The sequence below is a fragment of the Bos indicus x Bos taurus genome, chromosome 14 (genome assembly GCF_003369695.1).
Source record: "Bos indicus x Bos taurus breed Angus x Brahman F1 hybrid chromosome 14, Bos_hybrid_MaternalHap_v2.0, whole genome shotgun sequence".
Lineage (NCBI taxonomy): Eukaryota > Metazoa > Chordata > Mammalia > Artiodactyla > Bovidae > Bos > Bos indicus x Bos taurus.
The window spans coordinates 44,577,527-44,603,443 of NC_040089.1; the positions used below are offsets into that span (position 1 = coordinate 44,577,527).

General features: G+C 43.1%; 1 protein-coding gene across 2 annotated transcripts in view; it reads right to left on the reverse strand.

The window, feature by feature from the left end:
* PAG1 (phosphoprotein membrane anchor with glycosphingolipid microdomains 1) overlaps positions 1-25,917 on the reverse strand; it is a 155,813-nt gene that overhangs the window by 96,122 nt on the left and 33,774 nt on the right. Inside the window, exon 2 of one of the 2 annotated variants that reach the window (XM_027561254.1) lies at positions 8,146-8,216. The exons of the other annotated variant lie outside the window; for it this stretch is intronic. The gene's annotated coding sequence lies outside the window, so the exon portion shown is untranslated. The remainder of the gene's footprint in view (positions 1-8,145; positions 8,217-25,917) is intronic. 2 annotated transcript variants of the gene reach the window in all.

Consider the following 25,917-nt stretch of genomic DNA (forward strand, 5'->3'; position numbering starts at 1 on the left):
AAGGTGAGATCTGGGAGAGGCCCACACGCAGGAATTTCTGTGCTCAAGCTTAAGCTCTCCTTACCCTCCATTATTGGTATATTTTTATTAACTGAAGTATAGCTGTTTTATAGCATTGCGTTAGTTTCACATGTACAGCAAAGTGATTCAATTATACGTGTACACACACACACACATATACTTTCAGATTCTTTTCCATTATAGGTTATTACAAGATATTGAATATCATTCCCTGTGCTTTACAGTCCTTGCTGTTTATCTATTTTATGTAATCTTGTGGTTGGAAAATTGAACAGGAACCACTTGACTCAAGTGCCTATCACGGTAACAGTCGATGTGCTATCGTTGTCCCTACCTATCAGATGCTAACACCAGGAAGGAACTGCTGGGTAATGACAGAAATGTAAAGTGTTAAGTGCCACAGACTCCACGCCAAGGGGAAGAGACAGGAAGGCCTGATTCCTGCAGAGATAAAGAAATAGCCTCAGGGACGGAAAGAGGAGATGATCCATAGAAGAAAACAGGCGAATGGGAAGAACCTTTGAGTGCTTTTACAATGCCGGGCATTGCTCTAGGCACTGAGGATACAATGCGAACAAAACAGACGTGTCTCAGCTGACCTCCCCATAGGTGAAGACTCACAAAAGGCCAACTAACACTAGAGGATCAGGTAGGGAAAGTAAATGTTTTTTTTTAATTTTTAAATTATTTTTCAAGGTTTTCATTTTTTATTTTTTTTTTAATTAATTTATTTATTTTAATTGGAGGCTAATTACTTTTAAAAGGCAAATGAGGGAGGAAGGACAGAGTGTTATGAGGGATTCCTGAGCCCTGGCTGCCTGAGGAAGCCCTTTTTGAGGAAGGAACATTTAAGTGGAGATCTGAATACAAGAAGGAACCATCCTCTCTATTCCTGCAACCTATATAAACTGTCTGATGGGAAAAGGGTGTCAAATGGCAAACTGAAGAACTGTGATCCTGTCTTGTAATTCAGGGGTTTTCACCACTTTTCTGTGTATGTTCGAGGCACATTTTCAAATATCATAATATGTATTAGATTATATGAAGGCATTATAAAACAAAGCAATTTGAAATCAGTCAACAGGAATTCAATCCTGTCACTCACAGCAGTTCCACTAACAGTGCCTCAGGTATCTATGAAAACACCCCTTTTCCCCATGGTCACCCTGAGGATGCAATTCTGAGCTGGTATTTGCAGCCCACACCACACTCTTATACACCCAGGAGGCAAACTCATCTCCAGTGAAAGGAGATCCTTCTAGAGCAGACACTCAAGAGCACACTCAACTAAAAATTAAACTTCCCTTATCCTCTGCAAACATATCTGTTTAGCTTCATAACTGCCTAACAATACCTGTAATTGTATATACACATTTTATAAACTACACATACTCAAATGTGGAAAAATAAATTTTATTAAAAAATTTTAAAACTCTTTATTGAATTTGTTACAATATTGCTTCTGTTTTATGCTTTGGTTTTATGGTCACGAGGCATGTGGGATCTTAGCCCCCACCGCCAACCAAGGATCAAACCCATACCCTCTACACTGGAAGGCTAAGTCTTAACCACTGGACCACCAGGGAAATCCCTGGAAAAATAAATTTTAGATACTAACATTGGACAGCACGCCTTTGCGCTTTGCGTCATTTGCTGGACAATGGCAGATGATCGTGGTCATGAAACGGCAAAGCCTGGCTTGCCACTCTTGAGTGTCTACATTTTCTGGCTGTCCCATAGGAAATATTCATTTTCACAGAATCCTCCATTTTTTGGTTCTTCCCCTACATGATGTTACAGGAAAAGTTTTATTTATTTTATTCCCCCTCCTACTCTGTTCTGTGACTCTTCATAGTTAAAACCATCAGAAAATGGCCAGCAGAACAGCTTGCCTGAAGTCTGCAGAGAATGAGTGAAGCACATGCAGAGAAGGAGGGACCTTAGCACTACCTGGTGACACAGCAAAATTATGAGAAACTATGGTTGACCTCAGAGGCCCACCATTCAAAATTACCATGCGTTAATTACTTGGATGTAAGGCCATCTTGCGATGATGTCACTCCTTTAATGACTGGGGTTGATTTGGTGAGAGGTGTGTTAGTTGCTCAGTTGTGTCTGACTCTTTGCGACCCTATGAACTGCAGCCCACCAGGCTCCTTTGTCAATGGAATTCTCCAGACAAGAATACTGGAGTGGGTAGCCATTCCCTTCTTCAGGGGATCTTCCCAACCCAGGAATCAAATCTGGGTCTCCTGAATTGCAGGCAGATTCTTTACCATCTGAGCCATCAGAGAAGCCCTTGTGGGGAACTGGGGTCCCAGGGAACCATAGGTCTGGCCAGAGCCCCTATCTGCTCTCAGGAGCAGGTGCTGGGAATCTCAGATTCTGAACTCAAGGTACATCCTTGATGGCTCAGAAATTTCTAAGGAAATCATGACTACTGATAACAGCTCAGCATGTGAAATCTTTTCACAGAAAATCACAGTATTTTCACACTGGAAGAAACTTTATTCTTCATGAAGAAATAATCCTCACTTCACCTGTCCATTTTTTTGGTCTTTCATTTCCTCTTTCCTTCTTTTTGTTTTTTCAATATCAACTAGTTATTTTAAAAGAAAAAAAAAGAGTCCTATTATACAGAAAACTACGTTAAGTCAAACAAATGCCTGACAATTTCATGCACCTTCACTCACCTTTATTTAAATGAAAAATTCAAAACAAAATAAATAAAAACAGTCCTAGAGAAGTTCTGGAACTTACCTGGGGTCACACAGAAGCCAGGAGTAAATAATGAAACCAGTGTCTAGGTCCTCTGACTTCCCAACCAAGTTCTACCTTGTTGAGATCACATACCTAATAGAAAACTGATATTTACAACTCTAGATGGGGACATTCTAGTGATTAGACAAAATTTTAACCACCAAAAAGTCAGTTAAGGTTGGGGAAACCATTTGAGACATATTTTAAGTTAAAAAATTTGAATAGTAATATTTATATATTAAAAACTTCTAAAAAGAAAATAGAACACACACAAAAAGTGAATACTGTCAGGATATATTCACATTCCAAAAAGTAAATATAGTGACAAAAAGCGAATACTCTTAGAATGTATTCTATACCATGAAGCCAAATGACAGTGTTATGATCAGTAGGGCCAACATAGCTTTTGAGAGTAAGTCAACAGATTGGTGTCAAAAAGGGACCAATGCTGAAGCTTGGTTCTATCCAGTCTGATGCTATACAGCTGACCCTTGAACAATGTGGGGGTGGGGGGGGGCAAATCTGTATAATTATAGTGGGCCCTCTGTAACCACGGTTGCTCTACCCATGGTTCTTCTTCCATGGATTCAACCAGTTGTGACTCATTTAGTACTTACTATATATAGTATTCACTATTAGAAAAAATCCACGTATAAGGGAACCTGCACAGTTCAAACCCACATTATTCAAGAGTTAACTGTACTTCATTTGGACAGCGGCCTAGAAAACAGAAGAATGAAACTTAACTAGAGGCTGAAATTCTCCTTTTATACTTGGAAGCACAGCAAATGCACTCTCTCAAGCTTATGAAGTAACCCTCCAGCATCATTGATTTTTGAGTCTTACAAAAGCTCTTCGTATTGTGCCTGCATCACAGATTTACACTGCCATAACTCCTGTCAGACATCATCTTGGCTTTATGAATAAATAAAACTATGCTCTAGGGAAACCTTGATTTAAGAAGAAAAATCAATACCCATCTAGCATGTGATAGACCTAAGCATTAAGGCTACTTATCCCCCAAGTACAATACTAAATGGAAAACCATACTTTCTGCTTCCTAAGTAAAAGCTGGGTGAAGGTGTATGAAGTTGGCAGGCAAATGATTGCCTTCCACAGCCCTCTTTCAGGAATCAGGATTCCTCTTTCCTTTTCAAGGTAGTTAGTCAATACTTCCAAAAGAAATGAGGAAAGGAAAGATTAAAAAGAGGCTGACAAACCAATACTGGCAAAATCTTGGTAATCTGTGAATTTATACAGTGAGTATACAAGAACTCACTGTATTATTCATTCTCTCATGGATGTAAAATTTTTCATAATAAGAATTTGAAAAGTATGCATCCCTGCCTGGAAGAAACTCTATTTAAGGCTAATATCAACCAAGATGTTGACAATGGTTCTTTCTAGGGTACAACCTCATAGGAAAGCTTTTTTCTTTCTTTGGAATTTCATATTTTCCAACTTTCTATAGTGAATATGTATACTGCTTTTATAGTTCAGAAGATACTCACATAATAAACGCAAGGCAGGATAGCAAAAAAGAGAAAAAGAAACAAGATTAATTAATTGACTGCAAAGTATTTTGTTGACTACTGACCTAGAGACAGCTAAGATATACATTGTAACACTTATTTATATCAACTCTTTTTTAACTGCTCTGGGACATTTTTTCAGAGTGCAAGGAGGTTGCTATTAAAATTGGTTTGAAAAATAAAGCAAACACTGTACACTGAAATTAACCTCATCTTTGTGAGTCAGAGTTCACATGGGAGACAAAACCTGGCTAAAGTCATCACTTCCTCAGTTCTGAAATCACCTGACAACCCAAGCCTATTTTCACAGTGGAGACAGCTGTTCAGAGTTCTGACAGGCCTGTGGTAACCTTTGATTACAAAGCCAGAGGCCAAGGCTTTTGCTTTGTTTCTCGAATTGGCTGGAATTAAAAATGAATCCCATTATGTTTCCCGAGCTCCTCAAAGACACAATCCATTGCTAACTGTGTTAACTGCAGCCTTGTTGTTTTGGGATTAGGGCTGCTGTCCCAGCGGACAGTTACTGATGCTGTTCTCATGGCTTGTCTTTCTCATGAGTGGAAAGAACAACTCTGGTGATCTGAAACACACTTCTAAGACATGGGCACACAAGAAGCTTGAAAATGGGTTAGGGTAATTTAATTGTTGAATCCCAAATTCAAACATTATACAAGTAACTACTATCCTCACCCAGATTGGTGAATGCTCTGACTAAATCTACTCTCTAGGTGGAAATGACTACACAGTTGCAAGTTCCAAGGATTACGCAGCCACCATTTTACTTCTGACAGCCATGCCCCCTCTCTGGCTTGGTTCCTCAGTTTTGTCTGATTCTTTGCGACCCCATGAACTGTATCTCCCAGGCTCCTCTATCCATGGGATTTCCCAGGCAAGAATACTGGAGTGAGTTGCCTTTTCCTTCTCCAGGGGATCTTCCTGACAGAGGGATTAAACCCGGGTCTCCTGTATTGCAGGTGAATTCTTTACTGTCTGAGCCACCAAGGAAGCCCATAGAAGAGGCAAAAGGCTGTAAATTGGTTTTGGCAGCTCTTCTTTAATCCATAGATACTAAAAGTCTAACAGAAAAACAAAATATTATTGTTGAGAAAAATGTTTGTACATAGAGAATAAGCACCGCTTGAGATTCCTTTTTACAAACACTACCTTCTTTTTTGGGATTCCCCAGTGTCTCAGTGGGTAAAGAATCTGCCTGCAATGTAAGAAACACAGGAGACGCGGGTTCAATTCCTGGGTTGGAAAGATGCCCTGGAGAAGGGAATGGCAACCCACTGCAGTATTCTTGCCTGGAGAATCCCACGGACAAAGAAACCTACCAGGCTATAGTCCAAAGGGTTGCAAAGGGTTGGACATGACTGAGTGACTACACACACACCTTCCTTTTTATTACAGTGTCAGAGATACACTCATTTAAATTAGAGCATCCACTGTGTGTTACTATGTGCACGGCATCTATTAAATGCTGTAGATACAAAAATAATAATATCTGAATCTTACCCACAAGCTTAGTGTCCATAGGAGGGTCAGACATATTAATGGATAATTAAGTATAGTCTGACCAGAGATACAGCTAAAGGATCAGGGGAACCCAGTGCACAGGAGGGACATGTGGGGGTGGGAGAGGCTTCTCAGAGGAGGTGGAAATTGACGTGGACTTTGAAGGATGCATAGGGATTTACCAAGAGAAACTGAGCAAAGGCATTATCAGGAGTGAGACCAGCACGTTCAAAGCCTGAAAGGACAGGATGTGTTGAAACAGCCCAAGAAACTCAGTCCTAATGAAGCACAGACAGCAAAGCAGGGGAAGGCAGGCAGTGCGCTACAGGGTGCACAGGACCGACGGTGGAGGCATACACCAAGATGTCTGGGTCTCTCCTCAAGGTTACAAGGGCCCACAGAAGTCACTGAACAGAAATCACACTATAAAGTGGGGAGCAGGGTACCTAGAGTGGGGACAATCTGTTGGAAAGACAGCTATACTAGTGAGCTCCAGCAACAGACTGGCATGGAGTTGATGAGAACCAGAACTGATGTAGTGACAGTGGGAGGCAGAGGATAGCTGGACCGGAAGGATATTTACAATTAACATTTGTGACAGCTGGCAATTAATATTTGACCTCACCAAGCGCCACTGTTTGGGGAACTTTCATATGTTCTCTTAAATCCGGGATCCAGTGTGGACTGAATGCAAAGAGTGAAGCAATGACAGGATGGAGATTGCTGGCTTGAGTTACGAGGTCGACAGTGATGCCTTTAATTAAAATATTGATTCCAGGAGAAGGTATCAGTTATGAGTAGCAGATAAATGAGGAGGGGTGGGGAAGAAGGTTTCACTGTGCACAGATTAGTTTTGAAAACTGCTTGGGATATACAAATGATGATAACCAAAAGCTGGGGTCAGGAATTTGGCAGACAGCAAACTGCAAATTTCAGATCAATTTTTTAAAAAAGGCAGGAAAATATCCCCACAGTAAGACTGAAGCAATCTACCACCTACAAAAAAAAAAAAAAAGCACTCAATACAATGCTTTCTAGAAACTTAAGAGGACTGTGTGATTCCTCCTCAGAAACATCTGAGCCCTATTCTAAAATATATATTCTTGAGTTAAATCTTAATGTCCCCTAATTAGAAAATGCTCTATAATTCAGGCCCACAAATAAAATATGTAAGGCAAGCAGCTTTAGTGAAAATGGAAGTGCATTAGAGAAAACAATATATAACCCCTGATTCGAGATTCTTATCAAATGCTAGGAGATCAGAGGAAGGCATTTTTGGAGCATGGATAATTGAAGCTCCTAATACACTGACTCTTAAGTTGAACTTAACTAAAGGGTAGGCTGTTTTCCAGGATCTGCAGTTATATTTAGAAAGATCTCCGAGGGGAACCCCAATGACCCTCAAATAGCACCCTGCTCTCCTAAGAGGAAAGGGTTCCTCTAGCAAAAGAAAGAGCTTCTCAACAAGTTAAAGGAAAGATTTGATTGAAAGACAGTGGCCTATTTTACAAGATTGCTTCTGTGAAGAGATTCAGACCAGATGTACTCTTTCCTTTTTGGCCCATAAGAGGAATTGGATAATGATGTATAATGGACAGAGGTCAGTCAGGTCACAGTGCTTGAGGTTTGTAAATCTTTTAAATGGGTGGGCAGAGCACTTCAAAGTCCAGGATTCATTAGAAAAGCAGATAAACATGTAGCAAACTAATTGTTAACATCAAATAAAGAATGCCTTTGTGTTAACTTGTTCGTTTAGGCTGGCTGATTTTTTTCTGGTTTCAGTTCTGTTCATAGATGACATAAAGTCATTTAAGAATTTTTATATAACTTTATTATCAGCACTAAATGAGATGACCAATACTATTGATAATAATAACAGTAAAACACAGTCCAATATATATTTTGTTGCTGGTATTGGTGGTGGTGGTGAGCACTGTTTGGAACTGGAAACTCATCAAGCTATCCAATTATAGTCTCCATCTCAAAGATGAACACAGAACTTGAATGAGATTAGGCCCTTTGCCTAATTTCACATAGGCATTAAAAGGGAGAACCAAGCTCATGCCCATCACTTACCAAAGGGAAACACCATGTTGTAGGAAGCATGGTGGGTGGTGTCTTAGAGGCTGGGGCAGAAGCCTCCTGGTGCTAACTTCAAAACTGAATTAGCAAATACCCTTGAGATTTTTCAGCTTCAAAGCTGTGTGTCTCCAGTCCCACATCTCAGAGTACCCAAATATGCCCTTGATGCCTGTACAAAGTTAAACTGTAAGCAAGCATGGATAAACAGTGTAGAATAAACCAGAAAAATGAATACCTCACAATCACTCTCTCCCAGCTGTGAAGTTGCATTCAACTGTTGAAATAAGAGAATGACCTCGGGGTTTTCTGGAAAGGAAACACAACAGGAAACAATTTCAAAACTCTGAACTGGATTAAACTGCAGTAATAAAGGGCTTCCCACATGACTCTAGGGGTAAAGAACCTGCCTGCCAATGCAGGAGACACAAGAGACATGGGTTTGACCCCTGGGCTGGGAAGGACCCTGGAGAAGGGCATGGCAACCCAGTCTAGTATTCTTGCCTAGAGAATCCCATGAATATGCACGCAGGCTACTTATGTGTTCACTGCTCAAATCAGGCCATCTTCTCATTGTTTTCTGTCATATTCACTCTTTGGGCTTCCCTGGTGGCTCAGATGGTAAAGAATCTGCCTGCAATGTGGGAGACCTGGGTTCAGTCCCTGGGTTGGGAAGATCCCCTGGAGGAGGGCATGGCTAACCCACTCCGGTATTCTTGCCTGCAGAATCTACATGGACAGAGGAGCCTGGCAGGCTGTATCATCCATGGAGTTGCAAAGAGTCAGAAATTGTCAGAGTCAGTGTCTCAAAGAGTCAGTAGTGTCGCAAAGAGACACTACTAAGCGACTAAGCACATCACAATGCAGGGTAAGATGATGATCTTTTTCATTTACTTATTAAAGTTCTGAGCAATAAAGAAAGTAACTAAAATAATTAATTTACCTCTAGTAAGGTAAAAAATAACGCTGAAACACAAAAGCTAAAACTTGCTCTGCCAATATTCACAGATCTATGTATTATCACAAATTTTATTCCAGTAGTAAAGTAAAAATGATTGCATTAATCACATGTGCTGTCAATGATTACTAATTACACCCATGCTTTATGTCTTACTCATAACTTCATTCCATCTCTTCTCACAGACTAACGGTAACTATGGGTTAACTTCAAATCACAAACATGTGTACCTTCCAGCATGCAAGGTTCTTAGAGGTTAAAACAAAAACAAAAACAAAAATGGTTTCATGCCTCAAGAAGATGACAGTGTTATCAGAATAAAGATATATTTTATCTGGAACAGACTGGAACAAAAGTCTGTCTGTGTGCTCAGTTGTGCAGTCATGTCTGACTCTTTGTGACGCCATGGACGGTAGCCTGCCAGGTTCCTCTGTCCATGAGATTTCCCAGGCAAAAATACTGGAGCGGGTTGCCATTTCCTTCTCCAGGGGACCTTCCCCAACTGCATAGAACTGTGTGATAATTGTTATAATAGATTTAGCCATACTATTTTATATCTTCATCTTGAAAAATGCCGTATTTTTGTTAGCATGGTTTCCTACGGTTAAGATAAATCTGTATCACTTACAAAGATCACTTCCTCCAAGAGGATGCGTGATTCAAGTTTGAGGAACATAATCACAAATTTAATATTCTGTTTTTGTAGATTGAGGATCTAAGAAGGTATCTTAAACTATTAGGCAGAAGTAAAAAGCATTGAGTGAAAAAGAATGACCCAATAACTAGACTGAATAGTCTTACAAAAAGTACCAATTGAGGTAAACCAATGTGATTTTTTTTCCCCTTTTTGACAGAGTTTAAAAGAGAAAAGAAAGAGCTATTTCTTAGAAAGAAATAAAATGCAAACCAATTCGAGAAAGAGCAAAGGGAAATAGTGAGCAAGGTGGTGGTCCCTCCATGGCCTGCCAGCTCAGACTATCCAGAGGTCAGCAAGACAGGAGCTCCCCAGCCCCCATCCAATGTCCTAGGGCCCCTGACCATGTGAGCTAAGAGCCCCCTGGCTGGACCTGCAAGAGAAAGGTGCAGCAGAATATGAGGGAGAGTGTCTGGTTAGGAGGAAAAGGGTGAAAGATCACACTGGCAAAGGGTTTGCTTTCAACATAGAAAAGCAATGGAAATTCTCTCCTCTTTGCCCTTCTGTGGGGAATTCCCCATTCTCAAATACTAAGCAAGACAGCTCAGCAAAGCCGTGAGCTCTGGAAGGTTTCCACACCAGCCACACCATTGTTATTAAAACCACGAAGCTGCATTTCAAGCTCTAAACAACTGTAACAGAAACAGGGTTTGGGAAAAGCACCTGTTCCTAAGTAGAGCAATAACTGTTTTGAGTTAAATACTGATAGTTGTTGTTCAGTCGCTCATTCATGTCTGACTCTTTGCGACCCCATGGACTGCAGTACGCCAGGCTTCCCTGTCCTTCACCATCTCCAGGAGTTTACTCAAACTCACGTCCACTGAGTCGGTGATGCCATCCAACCATTTCGTCCTCTGTCATCCCCTTTTCCTCCAGCCTTCAATCTTTGCCAGCATCAGGGTCTTTTCTAATGAGTCTAACACTAATAGACCTCTATGTTATACAAAAGCAAAGAGGCTCAGTTCAGGAAACCAAGTTACCAACACATAAGATACAGAGAGACACAAGTAATAAAACCTATGTACAGGCTGAAGTGTGTAAAAGTGTGAAAGTGTCAGTTGCTCAGTCATGTTTGACGCTCTGCGACCCTATGGACTATAGCCCACCAGGCTTCTCAGTCCATGGGATTCTCCAGGCAAGAATACTGGAGTGGGTTGCCATTCCCTTCTCCAAGGGGATCTTCCTGACCCAGGGATGGAACTCGAGTATCCTGCATTGCAGGTGGATTCTTCACCATCAGCCCTAAGGGAAGTGGGCATTTGGCTTGAGGAACTGTTGTTAAGTGCTAACAGGTTACAGCTCTTTGTCCATGTCCCACATGAAGATAGGAAGCCCCACAGCCCTGAGCAGGTGCTGGGTTAAATCCTGACTTAACTACTGACCTCCCTGAAAGCAACTGAAGAGAAAAGGAAGGACAGGAATTTCTGGAAAGAATTTAATGCTAGTCATTTTCCCTCCTGATCCCCCAAGGGCTTGGAAGGCTCAATGATTTCTATTACATTCAGCACAGTCAGGTGAAAAAGAGTCCCAAAACAGGTAGCCATGTCAATTCAAATGATCCAGAGTGAGTCGATGGCATTACTGACTCCATGAACATGAACTTGAGCAAACTCCTGGAGACAGTGAAGGACTGGGAAATCTGGTGTGCTGCAGTCCATGGGGTCACGAAGAGTCAGACACAACTGAGCAACGAACAACAGAGTGGCTTTATGAATACATATGTTGGTATGTAGTTTTTACTGACTGGCTTTTTCTGATTCTGTTCTAGTTTAACTACATGTTCCTGGTGGCTGAGATGGTAAAGAATCTGCCTGCAATGTGGAAGACCTGGGTTGGATCCCTGGGTCGTGAAGATCCCCTGGAGGAGGGCATGGCAATCCACTCCAGTATTCTTGCCTGCAGAATCCCACAGGCAGAGGAGCCTGGCAGGCTACAGCCCATGGGGTCGCAAACAGTCTGACATGGCTAAGCAACAAACACTTTGACATCCACTCTAGCATCTGTTGAGATATTCAAGGGGAGTTATCATGTGCTGGCCACTATTCCAGGTGGAGTTTCAATACTGATGGAGACACACAATTCCCAGCCCTCTGGGGCTTTCTGGTGCAGGCGGGAGACAAATCAGCCTTCTGACGAAACAGTTATAACAATCTCTGAGGAAAATAACAGAAGCCAGTATGGAGCCGAGTGCTGCCCTGGGGTAGGCACTACTTTAAGTAGGGAGTTGGGAAAGATCTCAGGGGGTAAAATATGCTGAGCAGAGCCCTGAAGGTGGTGGGAGGGGCTGGGTGAGGGAGTAGGAGGGGCTGGGACTGGGTGGGGGCTGGGAGGGGAAGTGGGCGTGGCTGGGTGGGAGCTGGGGGGACGGGGTTGGGCATGGTGGGGGGCTGAGGGGGCTGGGGGCTGGGCGCTGGTGGTGCAGGATAGGATAGAGGTTGGAGGGCGATCAGGGGCCAACTGTGGACATTGCCACTCCGTGGAGAGTGGTGGGAAGGCAAGTCAGAGAGGGGCTGGTCACCCTAGGTCCCGAAGTGACCACCATGATGCTTGATGAATCAGAGCATGCCCAGTGTTCCCATGGCTGCTGCACAGAAGGCCTGGGCCAGTGACTCACACATAAACATCCAGATCCAGCAGAGGAAACAGGAGGAAATTCTTTTCTAAGTCATGATACAAAGAAGAAAAATGGAGGCAGGGATATTAGCTGACAGTAAGGGTGGGGAAGGAAATGGCAACCCACTCCAGTGTTCCTGTCTGGAGAATCCCAGGGACGGGGGAGCCTGGTGGGCTGCCGTCTACACAGAGTCGGACACGACTGAAGCGACTTAGCAGCAGTAGCAGCAGCAAGGGTGGGGAAGGAAGTAGTGGAGGTCTGACAGGAGAGTAGGGAGGAGGAATAAGTCCTCCAGTGAGTGAAAGAGTAAACCGACAAGGAAGAAGGGCCCATGGAGATGAAAGCGAGACCTACTCGTACAGCAGTGTATGCTTCTTCAGCCACATTACAGCACAGGTGAAGCCGCGGAGGAGGTAGAGAGATGAGTTATGCCCTGGAGGATTAGTAGGAGACGTGGATTGCAGGTGTAGGTGGAGTGCAAGAGTGGCTGGAGTTCAGGTACAAGAGCGGGGTTAAATAGAAAGAGGTGGTGACCAAGAATGGAATGCAGGTAGAGAGAGTGGGTTAAACCCTTGCTACTCAAAATATGGGCTTGCCAGGTAGGGCTAGTGGTAAAGAACTCTCCTGCCAATGCAGGAGACACAAGAGACTTGGGTTGGATCCCTGGGTTGGGAAGATCCCCTGGAGGAGGGCATGGCAACCCAGTCCAGTATTCTTGCCTAGAGAATCCTATGGACAGAGGAGCCTGGTGGGCTACAGTCCATGGGGTCGCAAAGAGTCAGACACAACTGAATCGACTTATCACTCATTCATGCGATCAAAGTGTAGTCCCCGGCCTCGCATCGCCAACCATACCTGTGGCTTGTGTGAAATGCAGAATCTCAGACCTACTGAATTAGAATCTACATTTGAACAGGTAAGCCACGTGCACACTGAATTTGGGGAAGAACTGGCTTCCGTTTGTGCCAAGCTGGGTCAACCTCCACTTGCCCAGAAGCCACAAGCACTCTATAAAAAGTGTTACTGAACAGGTTTCTGAGCTGAGGGACTTTCCTGGGGCTCTGCTTCCCCTCTTCCACCTTAAATGGCTCATTTTGGCTTCGTGGGTTTCCATTCAGCTGCCTCCTGCCCTTGCTTGGTCCTGCCTTTCAGTCTTACAATATACAGTTGGCAGGCTTTGGATTCCATTTATGGAAGTATGGGGTCCTTGGAGCGCCTCACCCACATTCCCACCCTGTCTGCAGCAAATGGCATCACCTCACTTCCTAAGATGGAGTTCCAGATACCCCTCCCCCTCTGCTCTCAACTAGCTTTGAGGGGCAACCAGCTACTCAGTGCCCTCGATCTGGCCTGCACAGCTCCCGGTGCCCACAAAGGTCTATTACCAGACACTAATGCAAAATACATAGTGTTGCCACTGTGGCTTCATAAAGGCTTAGCTTCTGGCTCTAATAATTACTCAGGGTTTTTATGTCTTCTTTAATCTGAGCAGACTGCCTTCACTCTTTCTAGTTAATTTTACAAAACGAGGGAAACAACAGCTGTATGTGACATAACTGAATGAAAGATGAAGTTGAGCCTAATTAATGCAGGCTTTGCTTCAATAACAGCTTTATTCCTAATAAACAGAGTGTGACATTCTCATTAACCTAGATACAAACTCCCACACTAATACTCACTCATGAAATAATATGAAAATGCTGAATTTAGAATCTCTGCTCTCTTTCAAGACTCAAATGATTTCAGATGCTGTCATTTGTAATAGTTTTACTATGATTACTAAAAATTACCAGTTACAAGGCTTCCTATTAATATTTGCAGGCCCTGTGCTGCACATTCCATACACCCTCATCTCATGGGATCTCCTGAGAATTCCATGGAATCTGTTCTATTGTTATGCTGATTCTACAGATGGGGAAACGGAGGTTTGGAAAAGGTAAGTGACACAGCCAGTGAGTGGCGAAGCCAAGTTTCAAATGCAAGGGTACCTGACTCCAGAGGTACACCTCACGCAAATCATTTTGGATAATACACTGCTGTTGCCTAGCGCTGTGGCCAGATACAGTTTATCTGTACCTCTGCATTCCTAAGTCCATACACGTATGCATGAGTGCTAAGTCACTTCAGTCGTGTCCAGCTCTTTGTGACCCAATGGATCATAGTAGCCTGCCAGGCTCCTCTGTCCATAGGATTCTACTGTAGTGGGCTACCATGCTTTCCTCTAGGGGATCCTCCCGACCCAGGATCGAACCCACATCTCTTCTGTCTCCTGCATTGGCAAGCGGGTTCTTTACCACTAGCGCCACCTGGGAAGCCCATACATAGTCATCACTAAATATTATATTACTTGAATCAAGAAAGTATAAAGCAATAAGCCAACTGTCTCTAATCCCATGATGACTAATATCTGACACAGGCATCCTTGGTGAGATGTGACCATTTTCTAGCTCTGTGATAATTCTTTCAGCCGTTTCTCGGCTAGAAGAAATCAATGAAAGGGATGAATCTGAAATCACTGTGATAAGTTGTAACAAACCTGCTCAGCACCGTGGGGACCTGAATGTAATCTCCAGTGGGTGGGTGGCCCATCAGTAACAAAATTTGTTCTGCTGTCAGGAGAGAATGTTGGCAATGGCCACTCGTTGGATCCCTTTCTCCACCAAGGCAGCCAAGACCTTGGGTGAGTCTAGCACATGTATAGAAGAAGTAGAATGGAATCTAAGCCTTCCCGTGTGAGTTAATTACCACGAGACTCCGGACAGACCAGAAGCACCCACGATTCAGAGATAACAATATCTGGTCCTGCCTCTTTTGCTTCCCAAGGACTATGTGAGAATGACTTGATGGGCTTAAGGTCCTTAGGTAGAAAGACCTGAGGTTAATGAAACTGTGTCCACATGCTCAGCATTGAGCAACACAAAATCAGGCCAAGACACACATATATGGTAATCAGGGTTAGGCACATGGGGCTCGTAGAATATTGCTTTTGATGTTAGTGAAGCTAAAAATAAATAAAACAACAATAACAAGAAACCTTATAAAGGGACCCTCCCCTTCCCCAGCCACCATCTGAAAAACAGAAACTCTCTTTCTTTAAATAAAAATTACAGTCAGCATTTTTAGTTTCTCAGATTTTGAAAAGGTACAAACACTGTAAGAAAGATAAATATCCTAAGTGAAGTGAAGTGAAGTGAAGTGAAGTCGCTCAGTCGTGTCCGACTCTTTGCGACCCCATGGACTGTAGCCTACCACGCTCCTCCGTCCATGGGATTCTCCAGGCAAGAATACTGGAGTGGGTTGCCATTCCCTTCTCCAGGGGATCTTCCCGATCCAGGGATAGAACCCGGGTCTCCCGCATTGTAGGCAAATGCTTTAACCTCTGAGCCACCAGGGAAGCCCTATAATATCCTAAGGCCCATGCTAAATACATAACCTTTTTTATTTTAATGTTTTATATTAATATATGGATGAATATTTATCACTCCATATTTATTACTGCCTCAATATTTATTACTGTCTCTACGCATATTTCTCCAGCTGTCTTAGGCTGTCAAGTCTGATAACGCGGGGGCCAAATCGAGTTAGTTCTCTTTGTAAAGCATGTGAAATTGTCATGCATAATTAGGCACATAAAGGGTTTCTGATGAAGTTGATTATGAAGAATGAGAAGAGTGACTGCCACGGCAGGCATGTTTGCTGCCATCTTCCTGTCTTTCTGAAATGCCAGATGATCACACGCTCACAGACATGCAGAGCTTGTGGAAGCCTGGGCTGAGAGATCACGCAGAGCGAGCTGAACGCCATGTGGTCTGTGGCCTAGCAGCAGCACCGGAAGCCCGTCAGAACAGCAAACCTCAACCCCACCCGAGACTTAGGAACTGAGAAGGTGCAATGTCACAGGATGCCCGGGCAATCTGCGTGCACATTCAAGTCTGAGAACCACAGGCTAGGGAACCATCTAGCTCAGCAGCTTCCTTCTACAGACGAGGAAAGGCTGAAAAGTCTGCAGGTGCAGATACCTAAGAGGGCCTCACACCTTCCAACCCCTCCTGTTCCTTCAGGACTCTTCCTCCTTAAATTACTCTTCTGTGTATCTACAGCTTGCGCTGAGAACACCGGTTGTTTGTGTTTGTCACCGATTCCTTTCATCTTTGAATACTGTGAATACACTTAGAGATGCTGGAAACGGAAATCTAGAATACAGCAGAGGGCTTGCTGGTTACACACAGCCCACATCGTGATGGTGTGTGGAACTGGCCACCAGGCTTCCTGCTCAAGATCTGGATCTCACATTTGTGATACCTTTTGGGTCCATGTTTCACCTTCAACCTTTGGTCCCTACTTCACTAACTGCTCCTAAGTCCCAGCTACACGTGGCCCTGCCTTGGAGTTCTGGAGACCAACCAAGTGAATATTATTCAAACCCTCAAGGATATGCCTTCCCAGAAAAACAAAACAAAGCTAGAACCATGTGAAAACTTGTAAAAACTCTGAGTCGCTCTTGATCTGCTGGTCTGTCACTGCATCTTTTAAACCAGTTTCCTCCACATCTTCTCTGTCCAGTCGTACTTCATTCTTCCTGTTTCAGGTTGGGAGCTATTCATTTCTATTTTGTTGTTCAGTCTCTAAGTCTTGTCTGACTCTTTGTGACTCCGTGGACAGCAGCACGCCAGACTCCTCTGTCCTCAGTCATCTCCTAGAGTTTGCTCAAATTCACGTCCATTGAGAAGGTGATGCTGTCTAACCATCTCATCCTCTGCCGCCCCCTTCTCCTTTTGACTTCAATCCTTCCCAGCATCAGGGAAACTTTACTATGAGTTTTTCTTCAGGATTTCAGCCATAAAAGTGGTTAGTGAGGAATATTCAGTAATATTCAAATCCCATCCCTCCTGGGCCACTATTTTCCAAAAGGTGAAAAAGCACTGGCATGCACTTTCATCACTGTATGTGGCAAACATCTGTCCTGACTCAGATTTGAATACCAACTGGTACCCTCTCAGTGCAGTGGCTTTTCTGGAAAAAAATTTCTCCAGGTATTAAAAAAGATTGGCTGTACTTTTCCCCACAAGTTTCAGTTTCTTTCTATGCATTTAGAAATCAGGAACAATTTGTTGGATATAAAAGAAAAGCACCGCATTGAAGAAGGCCTGTTATAAAAACACAAAAGATTAACTGAATCAAAATTCAAAGTTTGGTGCAGAAGTTTGGAAACAATGTGAGCACGGTGCTGAAAGTCAAACATTAGATTAGTGGGAGACCAGAACAGACTGACATTGTTGTGGGCAGCATTTCCTAAATAATCCTTGAGAGGGACTGCTAATCAAAGAGAGCCAGAAGTACCCAATCCTACCTTGGAAGCACTCTCCTCTCTCTCAAGGCAATATCCTTCATAAGAGAATATCATTCTGTCATCTGGGGTACAAAGCATTCAGGAAATACTAGTACATGAAGGGGAAAAAGTGCAAAGAGAAGATACTGCTGAGCTGCACATCCCAGGAAGTCTGTCATGAACTGGTTGAGGCAACAGGTTTGGGGAAACCTTCACTACATTTTTGGAGATGTGCTAAATGAGTATATTAAGCATTTAGAACAGGGCCTGGGCTTTCCCAGTAGCTCAGCGGTAAAGAATTCACCTGCAATGCAGGAGCCATAGGAGACACGGGTTCGATCCTTGGGTTGGGAAGATCCCTTGAAGGACAAAATGGCAACTCACTACAGTATTCTTGCCTGGAGAATCCCATGGACAGAGGAGCCTGGTGGCCTACAGTCTAAAGGGTCGCAAAGAATCAGACACGATTGAAGCGACTTAGCACGCACAGAACAGGGCCTAGTGTATATCATGTGGAATATAAAATCTCTCAGCGTTGGACTTGTATTCCCAAATTCCCCAAAGCAGCAACTGAGTGAAGCTCTTGAACTGCTGCCCTTTAGATGAGGCATGTGCTCTCTGTTGGCCACAGTCCTTACCACTCCCTATCGTCCCCCAGATACTGCAGCCAAGCACCAGGTGCTTTTGAACACTGCATGGCAGTGCTGTTGCTAAAGTAGAATAAAAGGAAATGCATGAGGTTTTACCCATCTCTGTACCATCTGCTGACCTTCTGAGAGGGCTTTGAGACCCTCTGGCTCACTCATTTCTGGTACCCATCTGAGTTTCTTGCCCTGCTGCTGCTGCTGCTAAGTCGCTTCAGTCATGTCGGACTCTGTGCGACCCCATAGACGGCAGTCCACCAGGATCCCTCGTTCCTGACATTCTCCAGGCAAGAACACTGGAGTGGGTTGCCATTTCCTTCTCCAATGCATGAGAGTGAAAAGTGAAAGTAAGTTGCTCAGTTGTGTCCAACTCTTAGCGACCCCATGGACTGTAGCCCACCAGGCTCCTCCGTCCATGGGATTTTCCAGGCAAGAGTACTGGAGTGGGGTGCCATTGCCTTCTCTGGTTTCTTGTGCTAGCTAACGCTATTACCTGCATAAAGCTGCTACCTCTGCCAGGAACATGCTCTGCTCCTTGGCCCCCTTTTCCCATCTGCCCAGTTAGAATTCACTTTTCAAGGCTTTTGCAGTCTTTTTGACCCAGTCAGTTGGAATCTTCTGCTTTATTGTTGGTTTCCCTGGTGGCTCAGATGGTAAAGAATCTGCCTGCAGCGCGGGAGACATGGGTTCGATCCCTGGGTTGTGAAGATTCCTTGGAGAAGGAAATGGCAAGCCACTCCAGTATTCTTGCCTGGAAGATCCCATGGACAGAGGAACCTGGTGGGCTATAATCCATAAGGTTGAAAAGAGTTGGACACAACTGAACGACTAACAATTTCACTAAAATTTTAGAACTAGTTCTCTGGACTCCATTTTAGGCCAATAGCTGAATCATCTGATTTTTCCCCTCACAATTTTAAGGTCTTCTTTTGATTACAACATCCAGTTTTATGTTCTCAAACCTCTGTCTATTGGAGCCCTAATTACCCCCGTCCTACACACACATGCACACCTCAAGATGGACCTACAGTGTAAGTGTGTATGTATGTGACTGTGTGTGTTTCTGTGTGGCAAGGGGGTAACTGCTGGCATCGAGGCCAGGAGGAAGAGGGGAGGTGAAAAGGGCAGAGGAGGCATTCCTTCTTCCTCATTTGGACCTCCCGTTCCCATGAGACCTAGAAAGAAATGAAGTGGTAAAGGAGACCAGAAGAGAGGAAGAAAACAAAGTTGCTTCATTTTCTTCTGGAACTCCCTTCCCAGGCTTCCACTCTGCAACCCAGTGGGGATGTCAGTTCTATGTGACAAGGTGGGAAGGGATCAAGAGTGAGGAGGAGGAGGGGGCAAGAGACAGGGAAAGAAACATCCCCACTTTTACTCCTCACGACTTCATAACCTGCTCTCCATAGCCCCCCACATCAGAGATAAAGTCTGCAGCTGCTGAAAGAACAGGAAAGAGAGAAGATATTGGATAATAAAGAGCAGTCAGAGCTCAAGTCACCCTTCCCTGCCATCTCAAAAGTCTTTCAACCTCCTTCACTCCTCTGTTCACTTCTCAGTCCCAACTGCCTCCATGGCAACATGAATACCTCATCTCATAATTCTCTCCGCTCCTTCTCCTCCATCCCTAAGTCTACTCTAAGGAGCCACACTGGGGGCTGGAAGAGCAGCTCCTTGAAGACAGGACTCCCACCTGGTACACATGGAGAGAACCAGCCTACTTGTCTGGCCCACAGGAATCAAGCCCAGTGCATGGAACTGGGTTTATGAAATCCCTGAACTCAAGAATAGTTTTCCTTACAGGGAAGGAAAATTATTATCAATGTTTTCAGCAAAACTCCTGACACACAGAACTAGAAAAAATACAGCAAGTGTCTGCTAGTTTATTTCTTTCAATGTCAGAGTCTCTGGATTCAAATTACGTACTCAGTTGCATATTATTTTTTATGTACTTGTTTCTTGAGATAGGACTTCGTAGGTGGCACTAGTGGGAAACAAAAAAAAAACTGCCTGCCAATGCAGGAGACATAAGAGACCCAAGTTCAATCCCTGGGTTGGGAAGATCCCCTGGAGAAGGGAATGGCAACCTACTCTAGTATTCTTGCCTGGAGAATTCCATGGACAGAGGAGTCTGGTGGGCTACAGTCCATGGGGTCAGGAAGAGTCAGACACAACTGAATGACTAACGCTTTCATTCTTTCATTTCTTGAGATAAAGTGATAAAGTTTGAATCTGTTTAATAAAATCAACTTAAAAAGTGATTTGAATCTAGTATGAAAAATATCTTTAAAAACAAGTGTCTTGAAAAGAACTGGGGACAATAAATTCTATTATAATATGAAGGCTTTTCTTCTCTAGTCCCTAATGAAGTAGAGATAAGAACTAAGGCCTTTTCCAACAGAGCCAAAGATCTCTATAATATTTTATAAGTCACGGATGGACATTTTTCGGAAATGACAAGATATTTGGGTTTAGTGCAAAGACCAAGCCTGAAAAAACATCTAAAGCTGGAAATAGGTTTTCCAAAGAGACGTCTGAAAGCATACATTGATAAGCGTCCCAAAAGCATGCAGAGCTTTGACTTGCCATTCTTTGTCCTGCCTTATTTTATCTATTTTCTAGGCTCCTGACTTATTACATTAAAAGACAGGCTGTTTCAGATGACCTTGCAGGTACAGAATAAAAAGAGCAATTGACAAAGAAGGGGAAAAAAAAATTGTACAGTGAAAAGATGTTGCTACTTATGAAAGGAAACATTGACTGTCTGGTACAGGACAGAACAAGCCTGTCTTCTGGTCCCGGCTCTGTGAGCCTCCCCTTCTATAACAGAAACACTAACAGTGGCTGACATCTTATGCCAGGCGTGTTCTATGTACCTTTCATATGACAACACCTTATGAGGGAAATACAGTTATTATCCCCATTTTACAGACGTGGAAACTGACATTTAGAGAGGTTAATTATTTGCTCGAGGTCACAGAGCTGATGGGGGCGGGGCAGGGAGGCAGACACATAGCAACAAATAGTCTGGCTCCACAGTACAAGCTCTTATCCTCTCTTATTACTCTGTTCCACACCCTTTCACTCACTCCATCACCTTCCTTCTCTCCTGCAAATGCTCCAGTTTCTCCCACAGTGGCATTATGAGTTAAGAAGTCACTGATGTCTGGGTCTGGTGAAAACCAAGCTGCATCTCAGCCTTCTCAGACCTTCCCTGCAAATAAAGATAACAGGGATTGGCAGCGAGATGGGCGTAGAGCCCACAGCTTGCATCCCAAGCAGCTTTCCATTCCCGCAATCCCCCACCCACCCCCATCTTCTATCAGCACTAGTCACATGCCCAGCTTGAAAGCTTATCATCTTCCTGGAACTTTCCATCATCCCTCAATCCTAACACAATGGCTACAAACAAGCAGCCTCTTGTCATTTACAGTTTGGACAGGAAGAAAAAAAACACTTCTAAGCATAATACAGTAGTGAATTACTTAGGAGTTCCACATGGAATATTATTAGCTCCTTCTGAATGTCTGTTCTGTAACAACAAGGTGCTAAGTACTACAAAGTACATCAATATGAATAACTGATTAACCTTTCCCTTGTGGTAAATTCCCCTTATGTGCAACTCTCTACTTCCATTTCCTAACAGATCAACTACTTCAGATTGTGTAACTAAGAACTGCGCTTCCCTGGTGGCTCAGTGGTAAAGAATCTGCTTGCCAATGCAGGAGACCTGGGTTCAAACCCTGGGTGGGGAAGACCCTCTGGAGAAGAAAATGGCAGCCCACTCCAGTGTGCTTGCCTGGGAAATCCCATGGTCAGAGGAACCTGGTGGGCTACAGTCCAAGGGATCACAAGAGTCAGACATGACTTAGTGACTAAACAACAACAACAAATCTGAGAATCAGTAGAGACATTCAGAATTGGGCTTCTTTGTAGAGAGATGGTACCTCTGAGTCGTAAAATTGAAAACACCTTGAATACTTTGTTAGAAAGCCAGATGCAGAAGAAATTCGTGTGTGGATGCAGAAGAAATGTGTGTGTGCTAAGTCACTTGAGTTGTGTCTGACTTTTTGTAACCCCATGGACTGTAGCCCGCCAGGCTCCTCTGTCCATGGGATTCTCCAGGCAGCAATACTGGAGTGGGTTGTCATTCCTTTCTCCAGCGGATCTTCCCGACCCAGGGATCGAACCCACATCTCTTACATTTCCTGCACTGGCAGGCAGATGCTTTACCAACTGTGCCACCTGGGAATCCCACAGAAGAAATATTACTACTTATTACACATATTAAGTGTCATGAAATTAATTCAACTGATGAGTACCTCATTGAAACTCTGACAGAACTACCAGAAAGTCTTTAGCAAGAAATATTAAAGTAACCGTAGCAATGAAGTAATTGCACAATACTCTTTATTACTAACTTAAGAAATGCCAAAGAAGACACTTTATTTTGTGTATGCCTATTTTATTTCAGTGACTATCTTTCCCTAGTTGGACTAATGATTTCAACTCCTCCAATTCTATGGGAGTCTTAAGTATGACAACTATAAATTCTCTAATAATGGAGGTTTTTAGAAATATAACTTTAAATAGTTTATAATTAGGGATGATACATTTAGACAAATTGCTAATATAAAAGGTAGAACATTAAAGCCATGAGAAAGAAATGTGACTTGTGTGCTAAAAAAAAAAGAAAAAAGAAAAAAAGGCAGCAATAGATTCTTAGTGAAGAGACGAGAAAGGCTGCAAAAACTTGGAAGACAGAAGCCCCTGTGGGCAGGTGAGGAAGAGAAGGAGACAATGGTGTCAGCAGTAGTCACAGCTTTGCCCTGTCATGAAGGGTGAGTCATAAATTCAAGTGCTGACCAGGGTCAGGCAAGATCAGATACCATATATTACCATATATGAGTGAAGTGTGTCAGAAGAACACAAAGCCGTCTCAGATTTGGTAGAAAGGAAGGTGAACAATGTTGCCTTCCTTTATTCTAAGGAAAACAAGTGTCATGCCATGATAAAAAGGCAGCTGATGGCTGGCTGCATTATCTGGGAGGCAATAAGGAATGGTAAGGACTGTGGCAAACATGCCTCGTGTAAATGGGCAACCACGAAGCACATGTATTAACATCTAACTCCTTTGGGGAACTTGGGAACGTGAATGCAGTGTTGGCGAATGTTTTCCTTTTTTTCCTCCTTTAAGAGAAGCTGGAAACATGGATTTTCACATGATATGTCACTATGTTTAAATACATGCTACTACTACTATGATTTGAAAAATAATACTCTACCTTCCATCACTAAGCAGGCCCACAAAACAAGGCTTGAGGATCAGATTTGAGGGTCATCTGATATATAGCTTCTGCTGAGGTAGGAGCAGGATGGAATTTGGATAGCAAAGGCCTGGAATTTCAATCTCAGATGTACTACTGCAGGGCCTAGGAAAAATGCTTAAACTTTCTAAAGTCAGTGCCATGCACCACAAAGATGTTTAGAGGTGAAATAAGCAGCTAGCGTGAATAGGTAGAAGAGTGTAGTCATTGAGAGAGAATGCATGTTTCTGAACCAGTTCAGGCTTGGCCTCACTGCTCATCAGGACAGTATTTCACCTCTCTGTGTCAGAGTGTCCTTGTTTTTAAAACGCTATTGACGTTACACAGTGTTGGGGTTCAACAAGTATTAACAATTTTTGGATACATATGATCAATATAACAGAACCCCTTGCTTTCCTTCCCAACCCCCACCAAAGAATAACTATACTTTAAGAGGCAATTTCATTGTAATAACTTTCTGAATTTGGATATGGAAAGTTCTGTATAGTATGATACTGACCCAACTTTTCAAACTGAAATTATCTACAGAACATTTTAAAAGCTCTTCACTCAAAAAAAATTTTTTTTATTTATTTATGCCTGTGTCAGCTCTTGGTTTTTCCAGTGGTCACAGGTGGATGTGAGAGTTGAACTATAAAGAAAGCTGAGTGCCGAAGAATTGATGCTTTTGAACTGTGGAGTTGGAGAAGACTCTTGAGAGACCCGTGGATTGCAAGGAGACCAAACCAGTCAATCCTAAAGGAAATCAGCCCTGAATAATCATCGGAAGGACTGATGCTGAAGCTGAAACTCCAATACTTTGGCCACCTGATGCAAAGAACTGACTCATTGCAAAAGACCCTGATGCTGGGAAAGATTGAGGGCAGGAGGAGAAGGGGACGACAGAGGATGAGATAGTTGGATGGCATCACTGACTCAATGGATATGAGTCTGAGCAAGCTCCAGGAGTTGGTGATGGACAGGGAGGCCTGGCGTGCTGCAGCCCATGGGGTCGCAAAGAGTCAGACACGACTGAACTGTGTCGGGTCTTATTGCCCAATGTGGGCTCTATAATTAAGGTGAGCAGAGTTCAGAGCACGCGGGCTTAGTTGCCCTGTGGCCATGTGGGATCCTGGTTCCCTGACCAGGGATGGAACCCTTGTCCCCTGCATGGGAAGGCAGATTTTTTTTTTTCAATTGAAGGATAATCACTTTACAATATTGCTTTGGTTTCTGCCATACATCATCATGAATCATCAATAGGTATACATATGTTCCCTCCCTCTGGAACCTTCCTCCCATGTCCCACCCTTTCCCACCCTTCTAAGTTGTTACAGAGCCCTGGTCTGAGTTCCCTGAGTCACACAGGAAATTTCCATTAGCTATCTATTTTATATATGGTAGTGTATATGCTTCCATGCTACTCTCTCCATGCTTCTCACCCTCTCCTTCCTCCTCCTGCCCACGCCCATAATCAGTTCTCTATGTCTGTGTCTTCATTGCTGGGAAGGCAGATGCTTAACCACTGAACCATGAGAAAAGTCCCTTAATTTTTTTAATTCCGTTTTTGTTTTCAGATGCTTGTAGATTCATATGCAGTTGCTTGTAACACAGGGAGATCTCATGTGTCCACTGCTCAGTTTCTCCCAATGTAATTTCTGGAAACACTATAGTACAACATTACAACCAGGAAATTGACAACTATGCAGGGAAGATACAAGACATTTTCATCACCACCAGGATTATACAGGTTGCCCTTCTACAGCCACACCCACTTCCCTTCTGCCCCTAGCACATCCTTAACCCCTGTAAACCACAAATCTGGTCTCTATTTCTATCATTTTGTCATTTTAAAGAACATTATGTAAATAGTACCATACTGTATGTTACCATTTTTGATTGACCCTATTCACTCAGCACAATTCCCTGGAGATTCATTCAATTTGCTTCATTTATCAGTAACTGGCTCCTTTTTATTGCTGATGTGTGTGTGTGTGTGTGTATATATATATGTATTCCATGGTATGGATATACCACATTTGTTTAACCATTCATCTGTTGAAGGACATATGAGCCAGGTTTGGCTGTTAAAAATACAGCTACTACAAATATCTGAGTAAAGATTTTTGTGAGAGCATACTTACTGACTTCTCTCGGATAAATGTCCATGTTTAAGTTTTTTAAGAAACTCATTTCCAGAGTGGCTACAACATTTTATATTTCTACAACAATGTGAACGATCTAGTTTTTCCCTATCCTCACCAGCATTTGGTGTTGTCACTATTTTGTATTTTAGTCATTCTGGGAAGTGTGTAGAGCCATTTTGATCTTGTTTTAATTTGCAGTTTCCTAATGGCTAATGATGTTGAACATCTTTTCATGTGTTTATTTGCCATCTGTGTATCCTCTTCAGTGAAATGTCTATTTCCTAATTGCCTTGTTTGTTTCTTTTTATTGTTGACTTTTAC